The sequence below is a fragment of the mitochondrial genome of Malus sylvestris (genome assembly GCF_916048215.2).
Source record: "Malus sylvestris mitochondrion, complete genome".
NCBI classification, from domain to species: domain Eukaryota; kingdom Viridiplantae; phylum Streptophyta; class Magnoliopsida; order Rosales; family Rosaceae; genus Malus; species Malus sylvestris.
Window position 1 is genome coordinate 329,673 of NC_065226.1, and position 328 is coordinate 330,000.

The window sequence follows — 328 nt, forward strand, 5'->3', positions numbered from 1 at the left end:
TCCACATTCAAAGAAGGTGGAACAAACTCAACCATAAAGAATACGAAGTGGGCGATGACTGAATGAATATGAAGCAAAGAACCCGCTTCTAACCTCGTTTAACACCATGCTTCCTCCGAAGCTTTCATCTGAGTAGTCACTACGCCCTACCCTATCGCTGAGTCTTTGGAAGCGGTTTCAGTATCATTTCCATCCGAACCACTGACTTATTAAGAGAAATATGCGAAGATTCCATCTGGAGCCGAATCACTGAACAAGTGTTTCGGAGATCTTTGACCAAACCTTTCCTCTGGATTCATTGTCTGCTTTGGATTTTATCAATTGCATC